This window comes from Urocitellus parryii, chromosome 4, assembly GCF_045843805.1.
Source record: "Urocitellus parryii isolate mUroPar1 chromosome 4, mUroPar1.hap1, whole genome shotgun sequence".
NCBI classification, from domain to species: domain Eukaryota; kingdom Metazoa; phylum Chordata; class Mammalia; order Rodentia; family Sciuridae; genus Urocitellus; species Urocitellus parryii.
Genome location: NC_135534.1, coordinates 5,380,804 through 5,408,290, shown reverse-complemented (window position 1 = coordinate 5,408,290; position 27,487 = coordinate 5,380,804). Strand labels below are relative to the sequence as shown.

Below are 27,487 nucleotides of genomic sequence, written 5' to 3'. Positions count from 1 at the left end.
CTTGGTAAAGCCAGGCCGTGACCTGTTAAAACTCAGCTGATGGACTGGCAGAGCCAAAGGGGTACCAGAGTTCCTAGGTCTAAGTCCAGTCTCCTGCCACATGCCAGTGGCCTGCAGGATTCAGGCCCCTAAACATCAGGACTGCTGGTCTTCTAGGGTGGGCCAGGTGCCCTGAGGTGCTGATTGAGGCCTAAGTTCCAACCTGAACAGCCCAGCAGAGGTGTCTGCTGACTCAGCAGCAGGGGACTGCTTCATGGGGTCTTCTAGAAGCACTCTGGGTTTATTCTGCCAGCCAGCTAGGCTGAAAGCCTGCCAGGGAAGAGCAGCCCGAGCTGCCGACTCCTGGCCACCTGCATGGGCCAAAGGTTGAGTCATGGTGCAGCCCTCTCTGCCCTCCCCTGGCACTGGGTTGTTACCCAGTACCCCCAACAGACCTGCTGCATGGCTAGGGGTGCCTTCTGTGGCCAGAGGCTGTCCATTCCTTTCCTACCCGTGTAGTCAGCTGGGGGAGGGAAGGAACTGTCTGCTCACTGCCTGCCATGTCAATCTGTCAGCCTTCGGCAGGCACTTCCTGCAGGCAGAGTCCTGCACCTGAGCTCTGACCTGCTGGGAGGCCTAGATTAGCAGGTGAGGTCCCTCCTTGACAGCCCTCAGCCCCAGTGACAGGGCAGTCTGCAAAGCTGTCAGGACAGCACAGAGAAAGACACCCTGGAGCCCCGGGGATGTGGTGTTCAGAGGATGGCCGACAGGGCTTCCTGAGATGTGTCTTAAATGAGGGGTGAAGTTAACCGGGCTTATTTACCTTCAAGGCAGCCAGCGAGCTAGATGGTGTCCCCTATTCATAGTTGAGGGAACACAGGCTTGGGAAACCAGAAGCAAAGCTAGGATTATTCTCATTCATTCTCTGAATTGTTCCTTTAATCCAGTAAACATTACTAACTGCTACTCAATGTGGCCATCTGGCCTCCTCCCTCCCTCCGTCCACTCACCCCTGCAGTGACAGCCACCGCTCCCCAGGTCCCCATCACCCCTCCCTGGCCCTGTGGGATCTCCCTTGTGTCATCAGCTCCTTTCCAGTCAACCTGTCAGAGTGGACCATCTGCTCAGCTCAGCCCCCTCTAGCCCTCTCCCCAGGAGCGGTGGGGGCTCCCTGCCCGCCCTGCTTCTGCCCCTGGGCCACAAGGAGGCAGGGGATAGAATCCTCACGGCCAGGGCTTGGGCACTTCAACGGCCAAGCAGGTCACCTGTCTGGGCGTCGGGCTTGGGTACCACTCAGGCTCCTCCTCAGGGGTACTCAGTCGGCTCTTCTCAGCCTTGGACTGAACCACACCTCAGAGACCCACCCTGAAGCCCCCTGCGGGCTCCTCTCTGGTGCTCTCCCAAGTCCCAAGCCTCTGCCTCTCTCCACCCAACGTCCTCTTCTCTTTCTTCCTGCAGAAGCATGCTGCTGGCAACCAGGAAGACACCCAGAATTCCCCTTGCTCCCAACACTGGGCTCTCAGCGATCCTTTGTGGGGAGGAAGGTGCCTCCCCCTAGCCCAGGCTGAACTTGTTGCACTGACAAAAAAACAAAGAGAAGCAGAGGGCTTCAATTCCCAGGCCAAAGTGGGTCCACCCCTCCGCGGGCTTGGCTCCCCTCCAGCCGCAGCAGACCTTGACCTAACCCGGCACCAGGCTGGACGGCAGCTCCTGGACACTGCCCAAGCCCTTCCGGAGCATGTCCTCTGCTAGGAGGCCCCACTCCAGCCGGCGGATCTGTGCCAGTCCAGGGGTGACTGTGCCCTGGCAACAGAACAAAAGGGAAGATAAGGTAGTATCTTTTTCTTCAAATTAAACTTCCTCAATTTAAAGTCTTTATTCAGAGCTCATCTTTCCTGAGTGTATGTATGTCTGAGTTAAAAGGTCCTTTTATGAAATCATGGGATTTTTTGTTTTTTTTTAAAAATTATTACTTGGTAGGGGCTGGGGCGGTACTTCTGTGGTAGAGCACTTGCCTAGCGTGTGTGAGGCACTGGATTCAATCCTCAGCACCACACAGAAATAAACAAATAATAAATGACAGAATACCACCATTTAAGAAAATTATTACTTGATAGAATTAAAATAGGGCAGTTCTGTGTCCCTCCACAGAGTTTTAGAGGTAGTTTCATCTACTGGGTACAAGGGTATCACACTCTTCTTTGATATTTGAAAATATCAAAAACGTGTACTTTTTAAAAAGTGTGGATTGACTGAAAAGTTAAACATTAAAAATTAAGCTAAAAAAGGATCGGGAGGGAAAGGGAGAGGGTGGTGACCCATATACTCCACAACTTTTAGGGTGTACAGGTTGATCTGTGTGAATGCAAAGCATTCCCTTGCTCCAGGCCTGTCTGCGGCTCCCCATTAGCCTCAGGAGAAGGGCTGACATCAGATACTCCCCCAGGAAGCCCTCCCTGACTGCAGTCCTTCCAGCTAGGTTAGGAATGCTCCATAATTGGTGAGTGGGGGGGGGGGGTCACTTACCATGAGTGAGGTGTGTCATCTCATTTAATTACAGGGCACACATCTTTGTGACCCAGCTGAGTCTGGAATGGAGGAGCTTGAAGCAGACACTGGCAGATCCTCTGCTGATGGAATGAGTGAAATGGACGCAGGAGTCCCTCGATGGACAGCACAGATAGCAGATTCCAGCCCAGCTGCCCCTCCTAACCTGGGGCCAGCCATCCTCTTAGGGACCAACTGTGGCCTGGAGCTCCCAGTAGCCTGTCTCAACTCTTTTGTGTATGTGCGGTGTTGGGGTTCAAACCTAGGGCCTCGTGCATGCTAGGAAAACACTACCACTGAACTACACCCTCAACCTTGTCTGATTTTTAATTTTTTGGTACTGGGGATTGAATCCAGGGGCACTTAACCATTGAGTTACATCCCCAGCCTTTATAATATTTGAGACAAGGTCTCCCTAACTTGCTTAAGGCTTTACTAAGTTGCTGAGGCTGGCTTTGAAAAACTTGGGATCCTCCTCAGCCTCCTGAGTCACTGGGATCACAGGTGATACCTGCTATTCTTGCTTGACTCTATCGTTTCTAAAGTATAGGCAGAACTTCTTCTGCCCAGGGGCCCTCCCTGGCTCCCACTGCCTGGGCCTAACCCCAAGGTCTCTTTGTTTGACTTGCAAGACCTCTGTAGATCCCTCCTGACCTGCTTCCTGTTCTCTTTCCCCAGACCTGTGGTCACCCTGACCTTGTCCTCCACCAAATGCACTGTACCATCTGCTTTCCCTGGCATGCCCACTCCCACCCAGGTCATCTGCCTGTATTTCCCCCTCCTTAACTGCATCAACTTGCCTCAGTTTTGACTGTTTCTTACTAGCTGTGTGATCTTGAATAAAGCCTCTAGCCTCTCTGAGCAGTAGCATTGATGTGAACAATATCTGTCCTTGTTTGCTGCCTCCCTAGATACCCAGTATCGCTCAAGGCATGCACCCCAGTAGGTATTATCACCTGCACTTCACAGAGAAGACCAGGAGAATCAGAGAGGTTGTATCACCTAGCCAAGGTCACCTGGCCAACTCGGCTGCACCTGGTGTCTGAATGCTTTATGGGCCTCCATTAACTGAATTGTAAAATGGGGATAATACTGTTTGGAGCTCCCCAAATGAACTCTTTCTAGATAGTCTGCCTCCAGCCACAGGCTCCGCTGAAGAGTGGATTGGTGAGGGTGGGGCATGTCAGCAGTCCCTAGGCCCTGGGATTGATCCAACCCAAGCTGGGCAGTTCCCCTGCCATTTGATGTTAGAGCTCAGAAAGCCTGAGTCAGTGAGGTGGAAGGAGCCCAGGCCAGCTGGGGCTTGTGGACAGGGGCGAGGGTGCAGAGAGATGCTGAACTTGGTAAAGGCAGCAGGTGCTCAACTCCTGGAGGTTCTGCCCTTCCCCTCCCCCAGCAGCCAAGCTCTGCCACATTACCCAAGGTCATGGATTTCCTCAGGCAGCCCTCTAGTGCTGGAATGGTCGTCCCTGACCAACCCCACACCAACGAACCTCTGTCTGAGGTGTGAGCCTTGAGGACTGGCATTGTGGCATGGTCCTTCCAGGCCCTGTAAGACTCAGCAGTCACTTCTGCCACTCCATCTCCCACTTCCTGCACACACATGCCTCCCCAGTGCTTCAAAGTCCCACTACGGGGGTCTCTCTGCCAGGCCCCCAGATTGTTCACCTTATTGTCACCTGCTGTTTCTTAGGCGGTGTGTGTGTGGGGGCAGTTTCATGGGCCCTGGGAGTTGCCCTCTAGGGCTCTCTGGTGTGAGTGATAGTGCTGTCCCTGGCAGGCAGCTCCAGCGCACCTAACTCAATTGCCCAGGTTCTTTCAGCTTTTGCCGGTTGGGTTTCGGGGGATGCGGAGAGTCCACAGGAACAGGGCAGGTTACTTGCAATGGTACGAAGTGAGCAATCCTCCTTGCCCCAGGCAGTTCGGGGGCAGGGATCCCGAGGTCCAGGACCTGGTCCTCACCTGAAAAGGGAACCTGGCGGGAAAACGGGCCAGATCTTCAATCTGGAAGATGACTCGTGTGTCAATCCTTCCTCCAAATACAAGGGACCCCCCCGCCCCGTTCTGTGTGTCTCCCCTCCCTCATGAAGGTGGGGGGCCCAGCTAGAGGCAATCAGTAACTCCACATCTAGAGCCCACTTCCGGGGTTGCCACCTGCTCGGAGACAGTGACCGCGGGAGGTGACCCCCTAGTAAAATGAGGTCGCGGAGAATGCGGGCATTGATCCCACCCCCTCTAACACGCTAAGCGAGCGCTCGGCCACTAGAGCTAATTCCCCAGTTCGGGAGCTTTTCGCCCCGGCGCGCACTGTCGCTCACGTCACCACCGGCCTCCTGGCGCTCCTAGCCCCGCCTGCCTGCTGCCACCTGGTCACCCCATTGGTTCCACTGCGCTCCGAGTTCCACGGCCACGATTGGTTTGGCTCAATTTAGTTTTAAAAGACAGTGGCCACTCGGATTGGTGGTCCGAAGCGTCCTTCAAGCAGAGACCCCGCTGTTGCTACGGCGTTGGTCGGGGTACTCAGACAGGCTTCTCCCGATTTCTGATTTGTTTCTCAGACTCCTGGGTCCTCGAGGTTCCGGATCCGTCAAGTCCATGGGAAAAGAATGCGACTCTCGCGCTTGACTGACGAGGACTCTCACCCAATCAAAGTGGAGGCAAGGGAGCCGCTGGGCGGCCCAATAGGTTGTGGGGGGCGGGAGAAGAAGGCCAATGAGCGTGGGCCCGGGGGCGGGGTCAGGTCCGCGATTGGCTGTGAGGCGGCCGAGGGAAGGCGGGGGGAACTCAAGGCCTGCTTGATACGTCCGCCATTTTGGGCGCTGCGCTGATGGTGTCGGTGAGCGCTTTTCCCGCCTGAGCGCAACTAGCGGCGGGTCGTGGGCACCTCCAGGTAATGGGGGTGGGGTCGGCGGAGGGGGCCGTGGCGCGGGGTGCGCAAGCCGCGCGGGCGGGCTGGCGGGGGGTCCTCGGCCGGGCCCGGGCGGCGCGGGAGGGAGCGTCCCGGCCCCTTTCCCCTCCCCCCCGGAATTCGCGGCTCCGCGGGCCCGGGAGGCGCGGCGCCGAGCCCTTCCCCACGGCCTCGGCCGCTCCTGTCAGCCGGATCCCGGGCGGGACGCCGGGCGGCGAACTTCGCGCCGAGGTGACGTGCGCGGCCTTGGGCGCCGGCCGGGCGAGGCGCGCCGGGAACCGACTCCGGCCCGTGCCTGCGGCATCGACCGCCGCCCGGCCCGCTGCGCCCGGCCTCCTACCAGCCGGCTCCGGGCCGCCGCTCCGGCGGCCGGGGGAGCGCGTCCGGGCGAGGCGGCGAGTCGCCGGGGCCATTGTGGCACTCCTCCGGGAAACAAGTTTTGTGGGTTTCCGTGGGTTGGGAGCGCGCGGCACGCAGCCTGGCGCGGGGTCTGGGTGGCCTCCTCGCGGCTCCGGCCCCGACGTGCAGCTCGCGGTGGGCCCGCCCCGGGCCGCCCCGGCGAGTTGGAGCCCGTGGCATGGTCCTCCTCGAGGCCCCGAGGACCTCCCTCTTAAAGAAGCCCATTCAAACTTGGAGCCCGCCGCTCGCTCGAACTTGGTCTTTGAGCTGTGGTGGACGGAAGGAGTCCCCGGGTGTCCCCGGCCCCGACGGCCTCCCTCAGGGCTCGCTGTCAGGTCCCTGGTGCTCGACGTGTTCTTTGCGGGCACTGGTGCAGCTTTGTTTGTTTTGCTTTTACGCGAGGGGGCACTTGGGAGTTCCTTTCGTCCTCGCGGCACCCCTGTTGATGTTGCCCCACTTTGTTTAGTGAAGTTTACTTCGATTTTCCCTCAAGGTCATGTTGCCGATTGGCAGCGAGTGGGAAAGGGACTCCAGAGTTTCAGCCACAGTAATGTGCCTGAAGTAGCAAGCCCAATATGCGCTGTCAGTGGTGCCTTGGAGCTTTTTCAACCTGGAGTTCCAGCGCCTGGTTCAAATCTTGGCCTAACCACTTTGTAGCTCTGTGACCTTGGGCAAGTTTCTCAACCTTTCTGCTTCCTCTGTAATATGGGAGTAAAAATGTGTCCATTTCATAAGTGTGTTCCAACAAATGCACATGTTACACATGTGTCTGGATATATATGTAAATGAGTTAGTACATGTGAAGCAAGTAGAATCAGTTCAGTAATTAGTGGTTTTTATTACTAATTTAAATTTGGTTTTTAAATGTTTAAGTGTTTAAGAACTGATTCTTGATGACTGTCTTTGTAAAGCTCTGGGTAGAGGCTGTGGATATAGCTCAGTTGGTAGAGTGCATGCATAAGGCCCTGGGTTCAGTCCCCAGCACCAAAATCAATCAATCAATAAAAGCTCTGTGCAGTTTAAGGGTCACTTGGACTGCAGGAATGAACTAGAAGTTGTTACCATTTTTTGGCAAGACAGCTTGTTGAAAAATCATTAAATTTTATTTACTGGGGTAATAAGTGGTGGCACTTAAGAATGCTTTCTATAGAGGTGGTTAAACACAAGCCATCAAGAACTGGACTATTTTTCATGTACTTCTGAGTGTGAGTGGCCCCCATATCAGTAACTTTGGGGTTTCATAGTATTTTCCTGGTTGTTGTTGACAATTGAAAGCTGCTATGTATATTTGAGATGTATATTTCAACTAAGATACAGGTTGAATATTCCCTAATGTGAAAGCCCAAAATGCTCTGAAATCTGAAACTTTGAGAAACTGATTTGAGGCTCAAAATTTTGGATTTCAGAGCATTTTTGATTGTTCATTTTTTGGTTATTGGTGCTTAAAAAGTTTTGGAGTTTCAGTTTTTGGAATAGGGATGCTTAACCCATAAAATCTGGGCAAATACTCCAAAATCCAGAAAAACAAAAAAAATCCGAAACGTTTCTGGTCCCAAGCACTTTGGAGAGGGATATTTGGTCTGTAGTTCAGGAAATAACTGTTGTTCTGAGTGTATGCTCTAGAGGCTATTCTGCATCTCTGTCTGGTCAGGGAGTCTAGAATATTTAACGAAGAGGTCTGCTTGTTTAGTCATCTAAACTCAGGATTTTAGTGCCTACCCTGTGCTCTTGGTACTTGAAACTGTACTTGATCTTCCCTTAGCGGTAGTTGATTGTGATATGATTTGCTTAGTTGCACTGGGGAAGTGTATTTTGATAGAGTGGGTCTTAAGTAGAGATGAGCATCTTGCTGGTGTAATTTATGCAAGGACAGGAAGAAAAATTTGGAGTTTAGAAGATAAGCTTTTATGTAAAGTATAGCAAACCAAACCAGTTAATTAGCCTCAGTTAAGTAATTGAACAATTGAGAACTGGCCTGTAGTTGGACAGGTGATTTTTACCTCCCAGGAAACATTTGGGAATGTCTGGAGACATTTTTAGTTACTCCTCTGGTGTGCTTCTAGAAGGTAGAGGCCATGGCTACTGTTAAACATCCTACAGTGCATAGGACACCCTCTCTCCAACAGAATTATCCAATCCCAACCTTGGTAGTGTTGAGATTGAGAAACCCTAGAAAGATGATGGACTTGTCTGGGATAGAATCATTTGGGATGTTTTATGACCATGGATACTGGACCCCACCTCTGGAAATTTGTGGAAGGATTGAAAACTCAGTTTTATTATTTATTTATTTATTTAAGATATTTATTTTTTTAGTTGTAAGTGGACACAATATCTTTATTTTAATGTGGTGTTGAGAGTCGAACTCAGTGCCTCATGCATGCTAGGCGAGCACTCTATCACTGAGCCCCAGCCCCTGCCTGAGAACCTAGTTTTAAAAAGCTTCCTAGACAATATGGAACTGCTGATGGGTTTTACAACCACTGTTCTATACCATAGAGTTGAGGTACTGTGAGATACCTGATCCTTTGGGTGATCTGTGAGCTCTGTCTTTGGAGTACCTAGATCCTGCCTTGGAGGTTGTTTAGTTGTGGAGAGAGATGGTGTACTTACATACTTTTTGAGGTGCCTGAAGAATGAATTTTAAATTAAATATTAGATGAATTGATTTTAAAATAATTTTGAAACTTTTTCTTTCTTTACTCTTGAAAATATATTACCATATTATGTTGAATTTAGCAGAACTGTCAGGTTAGGGCTTGCTCCTGTTCTGGATAACCTTATGCTACTAAAATTTTTGAGTTTTATATCTTTTTTTCATATTTTTTAGTTGTTGATGTACCTTTATTTATTTATTTATTTATTTATTTATTTATATGGCATGCCAAGGATCGAACCCAGTGCCTTACACATGCTAGACAATTGCTCTGCCACTGAGCCACAATTCCAGCCCCATGAGTTTTGTATCTGTTGTCCTCATCTTGTCACTCAGCTGTCAGGTCTGTTTCTAGATCCCAAATTCAACTTTTTTTTTTTTTTTTAAATACCTTTCCCCAGAGAGTTATCCCTGGATCAGTTTACCAGTTCTGCCCTTTGAGGGAGAGAGGGATATACAATAAGTAAGCTTAATCTTTAACACAGTGACTGTGCTGGTTAATAAAGAGACTGGACTCTGACCCAGAAGGAGTATTTTTTTTTTCCTCCTGGGTAGATGAAGTGCAGTAGTAGAGAGAGGAGCAGAGATTATTTTCTTGCCATATTTAAAATTTAGATTTACTAACTTGCTGAAAGGAAGAATTTAGGATGAAAACTATACAAGCTATGTTAAATGTTAATATTTGGACATATAATTTGGATATATAAAAGACAAGGTCATGGAGTCCACCCCACCTTTTTTTCTTTTGCGGTGCTGGGGATGGAGCTTGGCCTTAAGCATTGCTAGGAAAGCGCATCACCAGCTGAGCCACACTCCCAACCCATGGAGGCACTTTCTGATTTTTCATTGTGAAGTTTGGTCTGTGTCTGTGTTGAACTACAAGTATATGTTGACCTCATATACTTCTAGTCTTCATCTTTTTGATCATCCAGTAAATTGAGCCCTTACTCTGCCAGAGGGGTTCACTGATAAACAAGCCCTTAAGGACTTGCAGTCTTGTGGGAGAGGCACACAATTACAAAGTAGACCATTTGCAAAGTTTTTTAGGATTACGTAGTTGGCACTCAGTATCTCCGAGTTCTGCATCCTCAGGTCCACATGTGTGGGCTCAACCAGCTGTGGATTGAAAACACTTAAAATAAATTCCAGAGAGTTCCAAAAAACCAAATCTTTTTATTTTTTATTTTTAGGTGGACACAATATCTTTATTTTATTTTTATGTGGTGCTGAGGATTGAACCCAGTGCCCCGTACATTCCAGGAGAGCGTGCTACCACTTGAGCCACATCTCCAGTCCCCAAAAACCAATCTTAAATTTGCCACAGGCATGAAACTTCACTGAATCCATGTGAATGAAGTGTAGCCACTAGTCACTTTGCTCATCTTCAGTTTTTCTCCAACACTTGTTTGAGCATTGGTTTTGGGTGTCTCTTGTTTCCTCTAGGGTTAGGCCTAGGATGGTTGCATCTGAACTGAACATGTATGGACTTCTTGTTATTCTTGTTATTCCCTAAGCAATATAGTATGACAACTATTCATATAGCATTTCTTTTGTATTAGTTATAAATAACCTAGATATGACTTAAAAGCATTCAGGAAGGTATGAGGTTATATGTAAACACTGGCATTTTACATAAGGGACTGGAGCATCCTCAGATGCTGATATTTATTGGCTCCGAGAGTGGGAGTTGCTGGAACAAGTCTTCCCTAACACTGAGTGTTAGTTGCTCTCAGTGAGAAACTCTAGGGCCACATGGAAAAGAGATTCTGTTTATTGATTGGTTGGCTAATTTCATTAAACTTTGGGTAGTTGAGATTGCTAGAAATCTGGCAAAATAATAAAATACCTGCCCCCCCCCCCCCTTTTCATTTGTACTAAGTGGTAACTTTGACTTGGTTTTGGTGTCTTAAAAAATGCCATTCCAGGGCTGGGGTTGTGGCTCAGTGGTAGAGCGCTTGTCTAGCATGTGTGAGGCGCTGGGTTTGATCTTCAGCACCACATACAAATATAAATAAATAAAAGAAAGTTATAAAAAATGATAGAAGAATAGATTTTTAAAAAATGCTGTTCCTTCCATGCTGGTGAAGCTGCTTGGTAATGAAAAATAGGGTCAAAGTTTATTGCTCCATACAAGTTGCCAGAGATCAGATTTGAAGCAGTGGTGACTGTGTGATTCTGGAGCCATCAGAAGGCTTCAAGGTTCTTGCTGAACATCTTGAACATCCTGAAATGCATGGTGCTGGGTGTGGGGATGGGTTTTTTCCCTGTTGCAGTGTGGATCTGGGCTGACTGGCAATTGTTTTTGTGCCCTTTGACTTTTCCTTAGATTCTATTGTATTGGAAGTCCTTTTCTTTTACTCTCATTCCCTCTCCTTTATTTCTCTTCATTGGGAGAGAGATAGCTACTAGATAGATTGATAACCAGTTTAATGCAGGGTTTGAAGGATTACAGTTAGGTTGGTTAGATGGTGAAGACTTCTTACCATTATGCCTAACTGGGACATTTTATGTTAAGGAATTGGCAAAGAATAGAGGCTGTTGACTGCCTGTGTGTGTGTGTGTGTGTGTGTGTGTGTGTCTGGGATTGAACCTACAGGCGCTCAACCCCTGAGCCAAGTCCCCATCCCTTTTTATATTTTATTGAGAGACGAGTCTCTGCTGAATTGCCTAGAGCTAAGTTGCTGAGGCTCGGGATCCTCCTCCCTAAGCCTCCCGAGCTGCTGGGCTTATAGGCTTGTGCCACTGTGTCCAGCCTTGCTTGTCATAGTTGGCTAGTATTGACCTGTTTTAGAAGTATCAGTGAAGATAATGCATTTGACTGAATTTATACAAATAAAGTTTGATAGGTTCTGAATATCCGATGTAAGGAGGCGCTGATGTTGTACTTCTCAGTGGTTCTTGTACCTTAGAAGTCAGCTGCTATGAAATTTGTCCTCACAGGAAAGATGAAAGATTTGGTTTTAGAATGTTAGCAGAATTAAAAGGCTGCATAAATAAGAGTGTGACTGAATGCTGAGTCAGACTTGGAGAAAGCTGAGTGCATTGCTAGTTGGAGCTTTGGGTTCTCTGTACCTGGAGGTAAATCTTAGCAAGAGTTTTGTAGCAGAGAGAAGAGGGGAAAGGAGAGCTTGCCTGAGAACGCATGGCATCTGAGACTAATCAGGACAGGTAACATCTACTGTGGCCTAGTAGGTGGACCTTGCCTGATGACTTTGGCTAGGCCTTCAGTCCCTAGATGAGGGCAGTGGTAGGAGGAACGTTGCTAAGTATCGACTTGATTGGCACTTGTAGCTTCCTTTCATGAGAATCATGGTTTGGGATTGGAACAGAACTTAAAAGATCATGGATACTTGGAAAATTTATGTCATGCTGAAGAATGGACTCGGAGACAGCAGAAATCACAGTATTTAGGTGATCCCTTTGGTGTGTACTGCCGCACAAGACCACAGTTTGTGTTGCAAGAGTGATGTCACAGCTGTGTATCACTGAGAGTTAAGAACACATGGTTAATTCCTAATTGCTTTTCTTTTGGTGGTAGTTCTTGTCAGTTGTCTTTATGTGGTGGATGAGGGGACAGTGACTCCTGGTTTTCTTTTGTTGACATAGAGATACCAAGGGTTTCTACTGACTTTGGACCATGAGCAGGTCTCATTTGCCTGTCGTCTGTGAGTGAGACTCCTGCCCCTTCACTCTGGAATGATCCCTTTTCCCATTGTGGATTTCTTATCCTTGCTTCATTGTATAACTGTAGGTGGATTCAACAGTCATGCATTTGGCATCTATCAGAGGCATAATATTTTGCTGCTAAGGTACTACCACGTCTCTGTTCTTAATTCCAAATATATTTTGGTAGTCAGGAGTGCCCAGGTTCCAGCCACTGTGGTGGCACATGGCCTGTAATCCCAGCAAATTGGGAAGCTAAGGCAGGAGGATCGAAAGATTAGGCCAGCCTCAGGAATTCAGTAATTCCCTGTCTCAAAAAAGCAAAATGCTTGGGGATGTAGCTCTAAGTTCTGAAGGAGAGACATGGAATATTATGGATCATAGAGAAACTTTGAGGGCTAACTAGTTGCTCTGGGGAAGTACAGGGTAATAGCGATTTTGGTGGAGGGAGGTTTTGGAGTGAACGTTTATATGCAAGTTTTTTTTTTCCTTCAAATGATTATGTTATATACATGTTTTATTTCACATGTATGTATATATTTCTGGCACCTTGGATATTGTACAAATAACTCTTTGCTGTGAAGTCACATGTTATATAGAATGTTTTTTCAGCATGCCATGGTCATATGTGCCTCTAAAGATCAGTCAGTATGTTAGCAGATGATTGAGCCCTTTTGATTTTGTTCTTAGTATCCTTACACATTCCATACTGTGACCAAATAGCTCTATTGAGATCTGCAGATTTTTTCTGCAAAGGGCCAGTTGGTAAATATTTGAGGCTTTGCAGGCCAAATAGTCTGTGTAGCTCCTGGGTGGGCTGTGTGTGTGAAAGCAGAGAGCCAGTGTGTAAACTGAGGAAGGTAGCCGTCTTCCCGTGGAACCTCACAGTCTAAATAGGTGGTGGGCTGGATTTGTCTGTGGCCCATAGTTTTCCAGTACTCATTCTAACCTTTTTTAAAAATTTGAATATTTAGTGAGATAATATATTCAAAGAGTATATATTGTATGCAGATATTCTTAAAAATTAAAACTGACAATTGTGTACCCACTGACTGGATTAAGAAATAGAATGTTGTCACTGCCTTTGGTTCCCTGTGCCACTTTCTTGTTTGCCTTTCTCTTTCTGAGCTACTTAAGGCATTTTATTTTTAAGGCTTTACTTTTATGGTGGTGTCATCTATGAGTGTACCTTTGTTTAATAAGTTTTGCCTCCTGTTAAACTATACAAAGTGAGTCACTTTGTTCTGTGACTTTTTTCCTTTTCAACATTGTTTTTGGGATCCATGCATTCAGTTGTTTGAGTACTGTGTCTTGGGTACTGTTCCAGTGCTGGGTATGTTAGCAGTCAGAAAAGCAGACAGAAGTCCCTGCCCTCCTGGAGCTTTCATTTTAGTGGGAGAAAGACAGTTAACAGGTGAGTGGAAGGTTCAGTTGCTATCTGGTGATAGAAGTAGGGAAAAGAAGTAAAGCAAGAGAAGTGGGTGAGTGGGCTGTTTGCACATGAAATGCAGTGATCAGGTAGGCCTTGCTGAGAAGAGGTCCTGTGTAGAGGTGAGGGGTCAAGCCCTGGGCCCACTGGTGGAGGCAGCTTTACAGGCAGAGGATAATTTGTTGGAGGGGCTCTAGGAGGCCAGTGTGCCTGAAGGCAAGTGCCGACAGGGCAGCAGGGTGGGTCTCCAGGCCTAGGCCTTTGTAAAGATTTTGTTATTTTCTTTGAGAGGGGAAGTCAGTGTTTTGAGCAGAAGTGTGACTTGGTATGGTTTCTTAAAGGTCCCCCTGTAGCTGTGTTAAGAATAGCTGTCCCTGTGCTGCTGGAAGGAGGCTAGAGGCTGTGGCACTGATCCAGCAGAGCATTCATGGCAGCTTGGACTGAAGGGGAAGGGGGTAGTGTGAAGTGGTTGGATTTTGGATTCTTCTTGAAGGGAGAGCAGACAGGATTTGCTGGCAGATTGGGTGTGGGTGTGAGAGAGAAGTGAAGGATGATACCAGGAATTTTTGCTCACAGTGGGAGTTGCCATTTGTGAAGAAGACTTTTGGAAGAGCAGGTTTTGGAAGTAAGATCAGGAGTTGGTTTTTTTTTTTTTCTTTTATTTAAATATTTTATTAGTTGTTGATGGACCTTTATTTATTTATATGTGATGCTGAGAATCAAACCCAGTGCCTCACACGTGCTAGGCAAGCGCTTTACTATTGAGCCATAATCCCAACCCCAGGAGTTGAGTTTTGGACCTGTATAGTTTGTAAAGCTTTTAGAGAGCAGGCTGGAGATGTGTAGGATGAAGGTCTCTGGAGTTCAGGGGAGGGTTCTGGGCTGCTGATAGCAACATGAATCTTCCATGTTTAGATGATGCTGCAGTCTTGAGGCTGAGCCAGGGTGCCGAGGAAAGGAGTGCCCAGAAAGAGCAAACCTTGGAAGTAGGAGGAACCAGGCAAGTGTGGCAGTAGTGAAGCCTGGGGAACCTTTGCTAGATGCTACTGCCCTAAGGTCTAGTGTGGTGAGGGCTAAGATTTGTCCCCTTGTTACCGCTGTTGACCGGTGACGAGTCCTTGCTTCCCCAGTGTTGAAGAATAACACCAGAGAAGCACACCGAGGCAAGGTCAGAGTGGAAAATTAGAAGTTTATTAAAGGACAGCAGAAAAGACTTCTCCCAGAGGAAGAAGGGGACCCAAGAGGTGGAATCCATTGAAGGGCGAATGTGTTCCCCTTTTTATAGTTTTTGGAGATGGAATGTAGGTGGGAAAGCACGAAGGGTTGGGTCACACGTGGGCCAAAGAAGTAATCTGGGCACTTCCGAGTCATTAACATTTCTTTGGGATGGGCTATCTTCAAATCTGTTGGGAGCTGTTTCCTGGACTTCATTAATATTCCAAGAGTTGCTCAACTTTTCCTGAAATTCATTTTCAGCATGGCCTCCATTTTAGATTTCACTCGGTATTAGACCCGATTTACCTAACTACACTGACTGCCTGATTTTAAATCTGGCTTCACCCTGGTATTGGTGGCAGGGAAGTTAAGGATGACCATGAGAGCCTTCCCAGGCAGTGCAAGAAGGCCTGAGGTGGGGGATGGAGAGAGGAGGACTGCAGACACTGTTCTGTCAAGGGGGTTTGCCACAGGGATGAGGGGAGACTAGGTTTTGTTGTGATGGGAGAAACCACAGGGTTTTGTCATTTTGGTGGGAAATGAAGTAGGAAAGGTGACACTTGCTGGAGTCTGGGTCTTGAGAAGACATCAGGGACTAGGCTGCCGGCCCATGTAGAGAGTTGGTGTCCATGGGTTTCTAGGTGAGAGGAGGGAAAGCAGATGCGGGGCGGTGGAGCAGTGGAGTAGTGGAGTGCAGGGACATTTTCTTTCCTGTTTTGTTTTTTCCTCTCAGTGAAAGTCTGGAAAAAATTCTCGGCACTCAGTGAGGATGAGGGGGAGTTGGAGTGAGCCTGAGAATGAGGAGAATGGGGAAAGAAAAGATGTGAATGGGAACCAGGCCTGGTGGTGCACCTCTGTCATCCCAACAGTTTAGGAGGCTGAGGCATGAGGTCATAAGTTGGAGGCCAACCTCAGCAATGTAGCAAGACCCTGTCTCAAATTTAAAAAATAAAACAAAACAAACCCAAAAAACCTGATGATGTGGCTCAGCGGTAAAGCACCCCTGGGTTCCGTCCCCAGTACCAAAACAACAGTAGCAGGAATGGGTTAGCAGGTAAGGTACCCAGGTAAGGTGACCTGCCTGAGCAGAGTGGCCCCGAGTTGAAAAGCAAGACAGCACAGCTCTGTTTGTTTCCCTGGAAGCCCAGCATGTGGTTCTTCATTTATGGGGTTGTGGTTTTCCAAGCAAGAATGGCAAAGCAAGGGAGAGACTGGGAAGGGTGGGAAGAGAGGGCCTTAGACGTGAGGTTTGTCCACAGTGACAAATAGAACTGCAGTTTATTCCTTTCTACTTTTGTGTTATATTTGAAGCTGACAGGGTCTCATTTTATTTGCCATCTTGTCATTGGCAAATAGGATTGTTTCCAGTGAGAGAGAAGGTTGCTGTCAACAATTGCTAAAGTACCTCTCCAGGTTGTAGGCTTTGGAGAGAATTGCAGAGTAGTGGGGTATCTACCCCTTCCATTTTGTTAAGGAGATGATGCAGCTTGTTTCTCTAAGCAGTTGCGTGGGATTCCACTGCCAACAGTGCTCATGTACAGTTCCACCAGCTCTTGGATTGTCAGACTTTTTTTTTTAAGTTGTAGATGGACACAATACCTGTTTTATTTACTTGTTTTTTATAAGGTGCTGAGGATTGTTTCATACAGACTGTTTCATACTTGACAATTTGGTTGTATTTTTTGTGGTACTGGGAATTGAATCCAAGGGTTTCTGCATGCTGGGAAAGTACTCTGAGCTACTTCTCCAGCCTTTTTAATTTTGTTTTGAGACAGTCTTGTTATGTTGCCAAGGCTGGCCTCGAACTTGGGTTCCTCCTGCTGAGCCTCCCAAATCTCTGGGATTATAGGTATGTGCTGGGATTATAGGTATCTAAAAAGTTTATATATAGGTTAATTTCATATCCTTGGAGAAAAATCTGCCCATATACTTTGCACGTTTTATTTTTATCTTTTCTCTGATTATTAATAAAGTTGAGCAGCATCTTGTATTTTTCTTGGCTATTTGAATTTCTAAAAATATGTTTTTAGTTTTTTTAAATTGTAGCTGGACACAATACCTTTTATTTATTTATTTTTATGTGGTGCTGAAGATTGAATCCAGCGCCTCACAGGCGCTGGTGAGCACTCTACTGCTAGGTGAGCACTCTACTGATGAGCCACAACCCCAGCCCTGGCTATTTGTGTTTTTATTTTTGTGAAATGTCTGCCCTCTCACACTATTGTTTGTGTAGCTTTTCTTAATTGTAATAATTCTTATGTATTCTGATTGATTTTTATTAATTATTTGTGCAACAAATACCTTTTCCCATTTTGAGGCTTATTTTTACTGTATTTATAGAATTTTAAAAGATGATGTTTATTAAAAGCGTAGAATATAAAAGTACAAAAGGAATTGGGTCCTTTTAGTCCTCTTTCTAACCTTCCTTCAACTGAGATAGATGAGTAAACAGATTTTTTATTTATAGCTTGTTGTTTTTTATTATTTTTTATTTTTTGGTGGGGGGTGGTACCGGGGATTGAACTCAGGGGCAGTCAATCACTGAGCCACATCCCCAGCCCTATTTTGTATTTTATTTAGAGACAGGGTCTCACTGAATTGTTTAGCGCCTTGCTGTTGCTGAGGCTGGTTTTGAACTCGAAATCCTTCTATCTCAGCCTCCAGAGCAGTTGGGATTACAGGCGTGTACAACCACACCTGGTTATCTAGTTATTTTTTTAAAGTTTTATGTTTTTTTCCCCCTCCAAGTCTTGCACATCTTTTTTTCTTAATGCTTTTGTGTATTTTTGGGAGGGGGGTACTGGGGATTGAACTCAGGGGTACTCTGTCAGTGAGCTCCATCCCCATCTCTCTTAATTTTTTTATTTTGAAACAGAGTCTTGTTAAATTGCCTAAATTGGCCTCAAATTACAATCCTGCCTCAGCCGGGATTATAGGTCTCTGTCACCATGCCTAACCCTTACACATCTTTGTTAGATTTATTCTTTGGGTATGTTATAGCTTTTGTGCTATTGTAAATGATGTTTTTAAAAGTTAAATTTTCTGTTTGCTGGGAAATGAAAGTATAGTTGACTTATATTTGCTTTTACATGCAGTAACTTCTTCAATGTAATAAATGGCCTGTGGGCTCTTTTGGGGTTTTTATGTAGATACTCATCTCATTTTTTAATAATAACAGTTTTTTTTTCTTTCTCAGTAATCCTTAACTGTAAATGATCTTGCATTCTAGGCCTGCTGCGCTGCTTGGGACAGCCATCACAGTGGAGAACATACATGGTAATGGCAGGCACCATTGTCAGCAGTTTCAAAGAAAATGGTTTCATTTTTCACAATTAAATGTGTGGGTACTTTTTCTTTAACAAGAATGATAAAAGTTAGTCATGGTAGTGGTGCATGCCTGTAATCCCAGCAATTTGGGAGGCTGAAACAGGGGGATCAATAAGATCAAGGTCTGTCTTAGCAATTTAGGGAAACTTTGTCACAAAACAAGATTTTTTTTTTTTTTTTTGAACTAGGATTTGAACTCAGATGCTCTACCACTGAGCTATATCCTCTGTTCTTTTTATTTTATTTTAAAAACTTTGAGATTGTGTCTGGCTAAGTTGCCTAGGCTGGTCTCAACCTTGTCATCCTCCTGCCTTATCCTCCCCAGGCTTGCTCCACCATGCCCTGTACTATTTAACTTAAAAATAATGTTTAGATCATTAATTTTTAGCCTTTGTATGTGCTTTTATATACTCACATGTCACCCATATTTGAATAAAGTAGTGATTTCCTTTTAAGTACCACTTTTAGCTGTGGTTCATAAGTTTTGCTATGTAGAATTTTATCTTTTAGGTGGGAATGTGTTCATGATTTCTGTTATGACTTCTTCTTTGTCTTTTTTTAATCCTTGTAATTTTTTATACCTTGTTTTTATTTTTATGTGGTGCTGGGATCAAACCCAGTGCCTCACATGTGCTAGGCAAGTGCTCTACCACTGAGCCACGACCCTGGCCCTTTAGTCTTTGTTATTGATTGCTAACTTACTTTGTGTTAAGATGTGTCTAATGTGATTTTGATTCTTTGAAGTTAGTTGAGGTTTGTTTCAGTACTTGGTTTGTGACAGATTTTCTTCAATATTCCACCTGTGTTTAAAAGAATGTTTCAGGTTTTAAGGTGATGGTTTTTCATGTCTACCAGATGAAACACATTCATTGACTTCACATTGACAATAATATCCTTAACTAGTTTTGTCTGCTTGTTCTATTAGTTATGAGCTGGAGGGGTTGTTAAATTACTTGGTATGGTGGAAGATTTGTCAGATTCCTGTAGTTCTCAGTTATTGCTTTGCTTCTATAAGTTTAGAATTTTTGACTTACAGTTGGTCATTCTGTAAATCTTTGTCTCTAAGCATGTTTTTTTCCTTAGGGTGAATTTTGTCAGATATGACATTGCTATACCAAGTGACTTGATTCGTTAGTGTTTGCTTAAAATATCTTTTTCTGACCTTTTGTTTTCAAGTGTTTGCTTTGTGACTTTAACTTTTAAGATGTGCCCTTGAAAGTAACTGGATTGTGGTTTGTAAATTGTTTCTAAATTGGTGAGTTACTGCATTTCAATTATTTGGGATTGAAATATTTGATTTATTTCTACTTTCTTATGTTGTACTTTCTTATATTGTACTAACATGACTTTTTTTTCCGTTTTTCTTATTTTATGTATTGTGGGATTTTTTCCCCCTTAAATTATATACTATGTTTGATGGTAATCTTAGATATTTTAGATTTAGAACCTAGAGTTGTCTAATATCTTTACCATTGTAAGAATCTTAGCATACTTTACATTTACACCAGTTCCCAATTTGTTTTCTATTATTGGCCTGTTTTCATTGGTGCACTTAAAATCCCACAAATTAGGCATTTTTACAGTATCATTCTTGAAAGTCAGTGTTGCCTGATGTCTGATTTCTGATGGAGAAGTGTTTCCCTTCGCACTTTGCTGGTGTTTCTTTTTCCATTGTTGCTGTTGAGATCATTTAGAAGTTAGTTGTCAGTTGTTCCTCTGTAGGTAATACCTACTTTCTAAGTGGTTTCCCGTTTTAAAACTTTGCCCTATCTTCCTGAATTTCACTAAGAATTATTTACAAAAAGATTTTTATTTCTTACACTTCCTCTGCCTGAGGATTGGTATATTTCTTCAATTAAAAAAAAATTTACTGTATATTGTTTTGATGTTGTCTCTCCAGCTTTTTCAGTTACCTTTTCCTGGTACTGTTTAGAACTTTCTTGTACCTTCTCACTTCATCTTCTATGCTTTATTTTAAAAAAATTAAATTTTTTTATATGGAATGCTTCACAAATTTCCATGTCATCCTTGCACATGCTAATCTTCTCTGTATCATTCCAATTTTAGTATATGTGCTGTTGAAGTGAGCACTCTATGCTGTTTTTAACGTTTTTCATTGTTTCATCTTTCCATGTTATCTTCAAGGGCATTTTTTTCCAACTCCATCTTTGGTTTTAACAATTCTCTTTTCAGCTGTGTCCAGTTTGTATTTTATCAATTGACCAAGTTTAATTTCATTCATTATACCTTTTTTTGGTACTATGGATGGAATCTAGGGGAATTTTACCCTGAGCTATATTCCCAGCTGTTTTTATGTATTATTTTGAGACAGGGTCTTGCTAAGTTGCTTAAGGCTTCACTAAGTTGCTGAGGCTGAACTTAGAATCCTTCTGCCTCAGCTTCCCAAGGTGCTGGGATTACAGGCATATACCACCATTCCTGGCTCCATCGTATTTTTAAATTATTGATAAATTCTAGTTCTTCACCAAGTCTGCTTGTTCTTTATTGGTGGTCTCTTATTCTGTAAGTATACTTCTTATAATGTGTTGTTTCAACAATATAGACCATATATTCTACAGGTAATACTAGTGTTTTCGTACTTTCTGGTCTGGTTTTTGTTTGTTTTTGGAAGCTTATTTCCTCTTTTATTTTTGAGATTGTAGTCACAGTTTATCATGTTCCAGTTCAACAGAAACATCCTAGCTACAGTTTTATCAGTGTTCAACAAGTATTTATTGAGCTCCTGTTATGGACAAAATACTGTCTGGATATTTAATATTTATCAAAGAATAAAATGGACAGTACTCCATGCCTTCATGAAGCTTTGCTTCTAGTGAACCTTCTGGGATAAGGATGGAGGTGACTACGAATTTTCTCCTTGTTTTTATCATTCCAGTTTTTTCTTTTTAATATTTTTTTAAAGATGTTGATGGGCCTTTATTTTATACGTTTATTTATATGGTGCTAAGGATCGAACCTAGTGCCTCACACATGCTAGCAAGTGCTCTACACTGAGCCACAAACTCCAGCCCCTCAGTCCAGGTTTGCATTTCAAGAAACACTTTAATATCTTATTATTTTATTTTAGTGTGTGTGTGTGAGAGAGAGAGAGAGAGTGAGAGAGAGAGAGAGAGAGAGAGAGAGAGAGAGAGAGAGATAGATATGAGGATTGAACCCAGGGGTGCTCCATCACTGAGTTACATCCCTAGCCCTTTTTATTTTGAGACAGGACCTTGGTAAATTGCCCAGGCTGACCTTGAGCTTGTGATCCTCCTGCCTCAGCCTTTTGAGGTCCTTGGATTACAGGCATGCACCACTGTGTCTGGCCTTATCCAGGGTTTTAAGATGTCTGCCCAGAGTGCTTCTCATGCTGGCCAGGCTAGCAGATATGTTTATTATTTTTAGGTTGCTAGTGTTATCTGCCAGTTTGGATTACTCTTTTGGAGTCACGTTCTCTCTGAGTTACCAAGTACCAGATAGATGTTTTTAAAAGTATTTAAGAAACTTTAAAAACAATAATAGAGGATTTTCATTTTGTTAAAAGCTAGCAAATATGAATGTTTCCTTTAATATGAATTGTTCCTGTGTTGGTGAAGAATTTCTTAGATTTTATTTTTATGTGGTACTAAGGATTAAACTCAGTGCCTCACATTTGCTAGGCAAATGCTCTAACACTGAGACCCTTTCTTCAATTTTCTACTCTTTTACATTAGTTAGCTCATTTTTATTTCCAAAAATAGGAAAAATTTCAAGGATAATTACTGTTTTGAAATGGGATCTTTTGATTGCTGGAAAACATTAATATGACCTTTATGCGACTCCAGCCAAGTACAGAATACCAAAAACAATGTGGAAAAGGGATGCATGTCAACATAGATTGAGTCCAATCGATTTTGAGGAAATTCAGAAAGGAAGAGTGTGAAGGGGGTGGAGGGGACTGTCTTATAAGAAAGTCTTTTTTTAGGGCTGGGGTTGTGGCTCAGTAGTAGAGCACTTGTCTAGCATGTGTGGGCACTGGGTTCGATTCTCAGCACTGAATGTAGATAAATAAAATCCATTGACAATTAAGAAAAAAAAACAGTCTTAACTTTGACTAGTAAGTTAAAAGGAGGCAAATCAGGAACAAAAGCTCCATTGAGGGACCTAAAGGTGTGCAGATTGGGGCTAGTGGTAGAACTCATTTGGTGACAGTTGGCAGCAGGCCCTGTAAGTTCTGGTGCCACCCTGCTTCTGCCATAACTTTCCTTGAGGAGGGCTGAGGGTTGGTGCTGGTATGAGCTGCTTTGATCCTGACTTAGTATCTTCTAGTGGAGCCAAGGATTTTGAAATACATAGGCGGCATAACCTTTTTTCACCAGACTTTGAAAAACAGAGTTTAATAATCTTCCAGGGTGGAAGAGGAAAGAATGAGAATGGATTATAGAAGATATGGGTTAGAGAAGGAGGATTAAAAACAAACATTGCTGGGCATGTTTGTGTCTACCCCCTGATAAAATCAGAGAGGGCCACTCCTGCGCTTACCATGCTATCAGGAATAGTTTTTCCCTTCTTGACATTAGTTACTAGTTTTAGTTAGCTTTTGTGTCACTGTGACCAAAATACCTGACAAGAGCAACTTAGAGGAGGGAAAGGGTTTAGGGGCTCAAGATTTCAGAGGCCCTGTCCATAGATGCCACCTCCATTGCTCTGGAATCAAGCTGAGGCAGAACATCATGGGGACAGGGCTCTGAGGAAGAAGGCTTCTTATTAGCTCATGGCAGCAAGGAAGCAGACATGGGGGTGTGTGGGACGGGTTATACCCCTAATGACGGACCTCCTCCACACATTCCCCACCTGCCTACAATGACCACCCAGTCAGTCCATTCAGACTGGAATGGATTGATAGGTTACTGCTCTCATAATCCAATCATTTCACCTGTGCGTATAAGTGCACTAACAGGAGCTTTTGGAGAGTACCTCATATCCATATTGAAACACTAGTTAAGTGTCCTGCAGCCTGCCATTGCTCACTTAACCTACCCTTCAGATCTGGTAAATGTTACTTCTGTTTTGCTTGGGAATGCCTGCTAGTAAGCTGTTGTTTGTGCTTGATTCTTTACATGTTATTTTTTTTTTAACTCTTTATTCCTTTAAGATGTGTGTAGGATAGTCCTCTTTTTTGTTTCCTCCCTTCCCTCTTCTCCTCTCCCTCCTCCTTCATCTCCCTCCTTCATCTCCCTCCTTAAAGATAGAGCAGCAGCCTCAGTCATAAATTGTCACACAGAATTGCTGGTAAAGGCCAAACTGACTGTGTAATGAATAATGAATATAGCTTTTTATGGCTTTGGCTGTGAAATCTTGAGTTGTAGGATACTGTGAAATTTTATTTTTTATTTCATTGTCCTTTTTCTGTTTGGGACAGAAAGTTGTAGCTTTTAAGAAACTTACTCAAGTACTAGGTGATAAATTTATTTTGGGGGGAAAACATAGAGAAGGTTAAAATCTCTTCTGATCACCTTTTCCTGGTTCATTTCCCATCTTTTGCTGATACTAATTTAACGTCCACTTTCTTGATTTTTTTAAACATATTTTTGCATGCTTATAGGTATATCTGCTTATAGGAAAAATGTAGTGCTGGTTATGTGTGTTTTATAAAAATAACCATGTCCAATATGTTATATATTGATCTACTTCATTCTTTTAAGTTTTTTGTATACTGAGTGTACATATAGCCTTTCCCATATTAGTGGGCTTTAGATTTTTGTTGTTATCACCAGCAATTTTACTTGCTTTTAGTTTGATATAAAAAAATATTTGTTTTTAGAATCCTTTAAAACTACACTGTTTAATATAGAAGTAAAATGCTGTTATTAGCTGAGTTCTTTTGGTTTTTGTCCTTGCATTTAAAATACAACTGTTGAAGCAGTGGGGAGAAAACTTTTCTCAGAAAGGTTTTCTTTCTCCCTCCTGAAATGAGATTGACATTGATTTTAAAGTGCTATTATAAATGGTCAGTCTTTAGCAAGTCTTTTTTAAAAATTGTCATTAAATATATAACAAAATTTACATTTTAAACCATTTTAAAATAAACTGTTTCTTAGACCAATTTTAGGTTTACAGTAAAACTGAACAGGAAGTGCAGAGAGTTGCAATACATATTCTTATAACATCTCCTCATATCAACACCCTTCATGAGAATGGTACATTTCTTGAAATTGATGAACCTACGTTGATAACATTATTGTCCATAGTTTACTTTAGGGTTACTCTTTATTTCTTTCCTTCCTTCCTGTCCTTTCCCTTCTTTTCTTCCTTCCTCCTGGGGATTGCACACAGGAGTGCCTTACCACTGAGCTACATTCTCAGCCCTTCTTTTTGGTGGTGGGTGGTACCCGGGATTGAACTTGGGCAATACCCCCAGCCCTATTTTTTGTTTTATTTAGAGACAGGGTCTCACTGAGGCTGCCTAGCACCTTGCTTTTGCTGAGGTTGGCTTTGAACTCATGATTTTCCTGCCTCAGCCTCCTGAGCCGCTGGGATTACTTCTGTGCCTGGCTTCCTCAGCCCCCACCCCCCTTTTTTTGGTATTTTATTTAGAGATAGGGTCTTGCTGAGTTGCTGAGGGCCTCACTGAATTCTGAGGCTGGCTTTGAATTCAAGATTCTCCTTCTCAAGTCTCCTGAGCTGCTAGGTCTACAGGTGTGCACCACTGTGCCTGGCCCCAGTCTTTTTTATTTTAAAATAGGGTCTGCCTAGCCTGACCTCAGACTTTCATTACTCCTGCCTCAACGTCCAGAGTTGCTGGTATTACAGGATCACTCAAGAGTGGATTTTTGCAAATATGTAATGACATGTATTCACCATTGTAGTACATTGTAATATCACACAGCATAGTTTCTCTGCCCTAGAAATCCTCTGCTCCAATAAGTTCATCCTTCCTTCCAACCTCTAGCATTTATTGACCTTTGTACCATCTTTATGTTTTGCCTTTTCCATAATGTCATGTAGGAATTTTTTGCAGGTTGGCTTTTTCATTTAGTAATATGCATTTAGATTTTCTTTTCTTTCTTTCTTTCTTTTTTTTTTTTTTTTTGGTGGTACTGGGACTTGAACCCAGGGGAATTCTACCACTGAACTACATCCCTAGGCATTTTTATTTTATTTTGAGGGAGGGTCTTGCTGTTCTAGAACTTGTGATTTTCATGCCTCAGCCTCCCCAGGAGCTGAGATTATAGGTCTATGTCACCTTTTCATGGCTTGATAATTATTTCTGTTTCTTATTTCCCTTTTTTTTGGGGGGGCAGGGGGCAGATACTCGGGATTGAACTCAGGGGCACTCAACCACTGAACCACATCCCCAGCCCTATTTTGTATTTTATTTAGAGACAGGGTTTCACTGAGTTGCTTAGCGCCTTGCCTCACCGTTACTGAGGCTGGCTTTGAACTCAAGATCCTCCTGTCTTAGCCTCCTGTGCTGCTTGGATTACTGGTGTGTGCCACTGTGCCTGGCATAATTTCTTTCTTTTTAGCATTGAATAATAATACATTATCTGGGTGTGCTAAAATTTTTTCACTTAGTTAACTGAAGGACATCTTGGTTGCTTCCATGTTGGTGGATAAAGATGCTTTAAATAATCAGTGTGCAAGTTTCCAAAAAGTCTGTACCATTTTTAATTCCCACCAGTGCTGAGTGAGAATTCTTGTTGCTTCGCATTGTTGTCAGCACTTGGTAGTTTATTTTGACAGTTTTAATAGATGTGTAGCAGTATCTTAGTATTTTAGTTTTCAGTTTCCTAATAATGTGTTGAACATGTTTTTGTATTCTTATTTCCATCAGTGTATCTCCTTTGGTGAAAGTATCTGTGTCTTTTGCCAGTTTTCAGTTGGGTTATTCATTTTCTTACTGTTTTGTTTTCAGAATTCTTTGTATTTAACTGTTCATGAAATGCATCATATTTTTATCAGGATTGCATTGAATTATATATAGAGAAACCTTCCTATCCATGAATGTTATGTCTCTCCAGTTGTTTAGATCCTTTGATATCTTTTATCAGAGTTTTATAGTTTTCCTTATATTTATCTTGTACATGTTTTGCTATTTATTTTAGTTTTATTTATACTTATTTATTATTTTATTTTACTTTTGGGTACCAGGGATTGAACTTGGGCACGCGGCCACTGAGCTACATCCCATCTCTATTTTATATTTTATTTAGAGACAAGGTCTCACTGAGTTGCTAAGTGTCTTGCTAAGTTGCTGAGGCTGTCTTTGAACTCAGGATCCTCCTGCCTTAGCCTTCCAAGCCTCTGGAATTACAGGTGTGTAATTCCGCCACCGCTCCTGGCTATTTTATTAGTTTTATACTTAAGTGTTTCATTTGGGGGTATGCTAATGTAAATAATAATTTTGTTGTTTTATTGAAACAGGGTGTCCTTGTGTTGCCCAGAAATTCCTTACCTGCTTGGAACTCCTAGGCTCAGATAATTCTCATGCCTCAGCTCCCATTTAGCTAGGACTGTAGGCATGTGCCATGGTACTTGGCTGTAATGTGTTTTTTAAACTTCAAGTTCCATCTTAATTGTTGTATATAGGACCTTTGTATATTAACTTTGTATCCTGCAAACTTGGTATAATCCCTTTTTAGTGCAGGATGTTGTGTGTCTACATTCTTTTGGATTTTTTACGTAGATTATCATCTTAACTGTGAACAAAGTTTTATTTCTTTCTTCCCAAGCTGTATAGTTTTAATTTTCTTTTCTTGTCCTATTGCATTAGTTAGGACTTAAGAGTACAGTGTTGAAAAGGAATGTTAAGAAGGTATTTCCTTTGCCCCATTACTGATCCTAATGGAAAAGCTTCAAGTTTCTGACCATTAATTTGTGATGTTACCTGTAGATTTTTGTAGGTATTATTTATCAGGTTGAGGAAGCTCCCTTCTATTCCTAGTTTTCTTAATTATTTCTCTTCTTCCTTGTCCATTGGCTGTTCTTGTTGCTGGGGATCACAACAAGGGCCTCCTGCATGCTAGCATTCTGCTACTAAGCTATATTCTCAGCCCCTCTATTCTTAGTTTTCTGAGTTTTTATTGTAAATGTTTAGTGAATTTTGTCATATGCTTTTTCTGCATCTATTGATAGGATCATGTGATTTTTTTTTCTTCTCTAGCCTGTTGATGGATGGATTAAATTAATTGATTTTCAGATGTTAAAGAGAGCTGAGGTAAGTAATTGGTTGTGGTATGTAATTCTTTTTATACATTGTTGAATTTGATTTCCTAATATTTTGTTGAGGATTTTTGCATCTATGTTCATGAGAGAGATTGATTTGTACTTTTCTTGTAATATCTTTCTCTGATTTTGGTATTGTGATAATGCTGGTTTTATA

At 43.4% G+C, this 27,487-nt stretch overlaps 1 protein-coding gene and 1 pseudogene across 13 annotated transcripts in view; one reads left to right on the top strand and one right to left on the bottom strand.

Moving 5' to 3' along the window:
- Window positions 1-5,326: 5,326 nt before the first annotated feature.
- Ppp6r3 (protein phosphatase 6 regulatory subunit 3) overlaps window positions 5,327-27,487 on the top strand; it is a 136,453-nt gene continuing 114,292 nt past the window's right edge. For 8 of the 13 annotated variants that reach the window (XM_077797913.1, XM_077797912.1, XM_077797911.1 and 5 more), the window contains exons 1-3: window positions 5,327-5,416; window positions 26,319-26,421; window positions 27,269-27,322. The gene's annotated coding sequence lies outside the window, so the exon portion shown is untranslated. Of the gene's footprint in view, window positions 5,417-18,020; window positions 18,073-26,318; window positions 26,422-27,262; window positions 27,323-27,487 lie in introns of those variants that run through there. The other 5 variants (XM_077797906.1, XM_026396523.2, XM_026396525.2 and 2 more) reach the window with 5 other exon arrangements.
- On the bottom strand, window positions 20,115-20,214 carry LOC113188405 (U6 spliceosomal RNA; annotated as a pseudogene).